Raw genomic sequence first — 3,432 nt, 5'->3', positions numbered from 1 at the left:
AATTATTTATAATAATTTTGGTAGATGGTGCTGAGAAGTACATGTCCTTATTTATGTCATTTTAATTATATATATATATATTTTTTTTTTTTTTTTTGTTACATGTTCAAATAAGCTACTACTACAACTTTAAAATAAACTACTACTACAGAGAAATGGCTGGTATAAATAATATAGTCCGCCAGCAAGCCCTTAGAGGGAATCTCCACCAGGCCAACTGAACATGCATTAGGTGGTTGAGATTACAAAGCAGAACACAACGAAGAACATGATTAGGCAGGAGGATGGGAAATTGGCAGCTAGGGCAGGTTTGCACTGCCAGGTAAGGTCAATGTGTGGTACAGGTCCATGAAACAGAGGAAAAGCAAACATATAGACTATACATGACATGCACACATATTATTCAGCCATGTATGGACTCATGCACTGCATGAAAAGTGGGATTTTCGTCAGTATGCGGCACTGTAGATTGTCGTGGAACTTCAGGTTTACGGCTGTATACGGCAATTTACAGGCAACACCAAAAACTGCCGTAAATTGTCGGAAATTGACGTGGGCCTTGCTTGGCAGTTGTCCCCCGATTACCCCCCCTTCCCTCTAATTCTAGGGGAGGCTTTCACATGTAAATGAAAATGCTGTGAGCTATACAAATGCAAATCAGGGTAGCAGGGGGAGTTTTACTCCAGGTGACATTTTTCTAAAAGGTATTAACTTAATTTTAAGAAAATCTCTTAAAATAGATCAGATTCAGTATAGCCTAATTGTAGACTCTTTAGTAGATTTATTTGATGAAAGTATGCTAGATTAATTACTGTGTATGTCATTAGTAATGACTAATTAGATGTAAAAAAGATACACAAAATAATTTATTTCAACAATTAGTTTTAATCAGGCTTTTCCACAAAGGTAAAATGTGCAATCCATGATTCATTCACAGTCTCAACCACTGTGCATAGTGGCATGACTACAGTGACCTTTCTTTGGTCTTCCTCATCCAACATTGTCTGGTGGAATGGAGACAGAGGCACCACTGTACAGTTTTCTAAGAGAAGTCTTTCTGCTGACACCAGAACACTGGGCTTCACATAAAGCATATCAGCTTTGTCATTGCATGACAAGATCCCAACCATTTGTGTTTTTAAAATACTGGCAAATTCAGCACCATATTCACATGTCCATGGCATATGAAGCTGTTGGCTCTGCTCAAATGGCCTCATAATCCAGACTTCAATTGTCCTATTGTTATTATTACTTTCCCAGTATTCCATTAAATCTCACTGTAATTCACCTCCACACCAGCGTGTGCGCTGTTCGCGCCCTGCTGGTTAATCTGCCCCTCTTTGTCTCTCTCTATCACTCTGCCCCGCCCCCTACCCCCGCCCTCACTGCTACCATTTGAAAATAGTGGCGGGAGATTGCGGGAGATGAGTCCGAGAGTTAGAGCAAAAGCTTCCCAAATATGGGAATATTTCAGGCCAACTGGTAAAAGAGTTGTCTGTACACTCTGTCAAACTTCACTTGGAAACACACAGGAGTTGTTCAATACATATGGAGCGTTTTTCTCTTCTCCATATCACCTCCGGGGCTCCAGAGATGCGCTCACAGAAAAGAAGAAGTCAACGTAAGTATATGATTATTAATGAAACTGCGAGCTAGTCTGTACTGTTTATTAACTCTTGACCATACAATGACAGTATTTGGATGTTAAACAGGCTACTTAGACTTGGCAGTAATGTTTTAAACCCCACCAAGTTTAAACGTGAGCAGCACAGAGCTGTGTGTCTGGGCAGTCTGGCTGCTTTCAGTGCCATTCATTATTGAGGCAGAGCTGAGCGGGTTAGTTGCTTTATAAAAATGTATTTTTTGATTTTTTAATTTTCAGAAAGCAGTCCGCCGTCTTCACAACTCTGAGACAAACTGTAGCAGGCGCTACGAACCGGACCAAGGGTAAGATTTAAAGAATATGCTTTCATTGAATGAACTTCATTAATTTTTCTGTATAAGGACATAGATACGTTAATAGATACCGATCTTTTATTTTTATTTTTTTTATTTTTACAGACTAACCTCGCCTCATAACGAGGCCGTGACCTATATTTGCTCGGCGCTGTCTCGGCAAGTCCAGATTGACATGACGCTGATAACTACGCCATTGTGTGTAAGTATTTTTTACTTTTTCATATTTCCTTGTTTAATTTTACTGTAACTTATGTTTTTTTTTTTATTCATACCACTCTCATTTAATTGTTTTCCAGCTGCCTGTAAGACATACTACGAGACAGCACGCAGGAGCTTCAGCTAGAAACAACCAGATGTGGCATTGCGGGCAGAAGCTGTGAAGAGTTAAGCTCGGAGTTGGTCGAGAAGAAAAGAGGGTAAGATTAGATCCGTTTGGTTAATGTGAATATTTTCCAGGTGCATTCGTAGATGTGTTGTGTCCATAAGCAGTGCATTGTGCAGTATTTATTGTCTTTATTGATTGATTTTACAGCTGCTGGAAGCGAGACAGAATGTGCTGGCTGCGGGTGAGGTGGACATTTGGAAGCGCGCCACCATAGACATACAGGACAACGCACCACAGACGTCTGCAAAATGGACCGAATTTAGACCGAATGCTGCCGGTTACCAACAGCTCGGAGGCGGCCGCGGGTTAGGGGTTGACGGTGCTGCTTCTCGTGATCGTGGGATATTTGTTATGTGTGCTGTGTGTCTCCTATGCTTTGTACATCGTTTTTTTCTGATTGCGTTTGTGTTTTGTGTCAATAAAGCGCTATCTTTGAATAAACAGCACGTTCCTGGCAAATCATTTTAATTAGGATAACCATGACATGAATATACAACATAGCATATATTAAATACATATATATATATATATATATATATAATTTTATTATAATAATAATAATGGCCCAGGTTGACCAATACGCTAACCCGTGACAGATCTGTCAACCAATCACGAGAGATTTTTCTTGTTTAAAAGTAGTGGTTTCAGCCAACAAGTGAGTGAGGAAATTCCAGCCAGGCCAGACGTTCTCTGGCCAGGCGCCTATTCATATTCTAATTAGATCCATTAACACCTCCGCGGGGGCTCTCCACATACGTCATGGTTCGTTTCCGACAATATGTGGCACAGACGAACGTGACGTTCGCAGCCTGTAAATTGTCGATAACTGCCGAAAATTAGAGGGATTTCCGGGCGTTTACAGGCATTTACGGGGACGGAAATCCCACTTTTCATGCAGTGATGCCGACTAGAGTTGTGCCAATTTCTGGTTTCCCTGGACTGGTGTACAAGGCTAAACTGGTTTGATTTTATGCTAATCGGTTGAACTGGCAATTGTCACTCCGTCATCTTCTGGCAAATAAAAAGTTGCCTGCATTAGCAACCTGTGCCGACATGGCACTAAATCCAACTTGTATTTCAAGCAGCTA

General features: G+C 40.8%; 1 long non-coding RNA gene across 2 annotated transcripts; it reads left to right on the top strand.

The window, feature by feature from the left end:
• Positions 1-1,403: 1,403 nt before the first annotated feature.
• LOC114562700 (uncharacterized) lies at positions 1,404-2,718 on the top strand. Of its 2 annotated transcripts, XR_003693531.1 has the most exons (5): positions 1,404-1,621; positions 1,883-1,947; positions 2,062-2,158; positions 2,256-2,375; positions 2,492-2,718. It is a non-coding gene; the product is annotated as an uncharacterized LOC114562700 (long non-coding RNA). The 2 variants fall into 2 exon arrangements; XR_003693530.1 differs by lacking the exon at positions 1,404-1,621 and having other exon boundaries at positions 1,740-1,947.
• Positions 2,719-3,432: the final 714 nt, after the last annotated feature.

Source organism: Perca flavescens, chromosome 10 (genome assembly GCF_004354835.1).
Source record: "Perca flavescens isolate YP-PL-M2 chromosome 10, PFLA_1.0, whole genome shotgun sequence".
Taxonomy (NCBI): domain Eukaryota; kingdom Metazoa; phylum Chordata; class Actinopteri; order Perciformes; family Percidae; genus Perca; species Perca flavescens.
This window is presented reverse-complemented; position numbering and strand designations above follow the sequence as displayed.